A 1,097-nucleotide genomic window follows, 5' to 3' on the forward strand; every position below is an offset into this window, starting at 1 on the left:
GAAAATGTAAAGCTGCTTTGGCAGTTTGTAGATTAGACATTTGACAGCCTCATTTAATTACTACAAGTTGGGATTTGATAATATACCTCCCCCCCCCATAAGGCTGAAAAGAGTTCCTAGATTCCTGGGCAGGACATCAGGTAAACCTCAGTGCAGGACATCATTAGGAAAGTTTATAGTTTATAGGTTAACTCTTCATGTTAAGATGTTAGATGTCTGGAGATATATACTGGATTTATAAAGGAAATGGCTGGGGGATTTCATGGACTTACCCTTACTGTCCAATACTTAAGTGTACTCTATACAAAAAAGGAACTGTTCACCTTTCCCTGGGGCTCATAATAAAATCAGAAATGCCCCTCACTGCAAATCAAATGTAAAGCTTCTGGGTAAGGAGCTAAATGAGGTCCTTAGGGGCTGAGTGAGGAACCCCATACATTCCCTGTACAGCTGCTATTTTCAGTCTTTCAAACTATGCTGATGGCTGCTTAGGTTCTTTTGTTAATTATAATGCTCCTGAAAATGCAGAGAGACCCAGAGAACTAGATTCTGCTCCAAAATCAAAATAGTAACAGATTATAAGATTATTCCTTCCTGGGACTAGCAGTTAGTGTAATGGCTATGTTGCTGGACTCCCATGTAATCAACCATGGTTCAAGTCCCAGACCTGGTGGCTTAAACTCACGCCTTGGCGCATGTGCGTGCGTTCCCAAGATCCCAAGAGGAAAATGGAGAAGGGATTGCGGTGTAGCCATTCCCCCTGGGGGGTGATTTCTTGCTTTCTGTCTCTGGCGAGCGCACGTGCAATATAGCAAAAACCTCTCCAAAAAAAAAAGAAAAAATTATTGCTGTCACTATGGTTAACCCAGTCCTCCACCTGACCCGTGTGTTTCCCTAGGGCAACTGCATTGCTTAAATCACTGGCACAGGGGTTCCTTAACCTGGGGCCTTAAAAACTACAGTGGGATTTGAGGGCATGGATGCCATGAAATTATATGAAGGCTGTGTTGTGTGTGCATTTTTCTGGGAAGTGAGTTCAAGAGACTCGAGATTTTCAAACTCCTTGAAGGTTAGACTTGAACCTCTATAGGGAAAGG

This window comes from Tupaia chinensis, unplaced genomic scaffold, assembly GCF_000334495.1.
Source record: "Tupaia chinensis unplaced genomic scaffold, TupChi_1.0 Scaffold148004_1, whole genome shotgun sequence".
Lineage (NCBI taxonomy): Eukaryota > Metazoa > Chordata > Mammalia > Scandentia > Tupaiidae > Tupaia > Tupaia belangeri.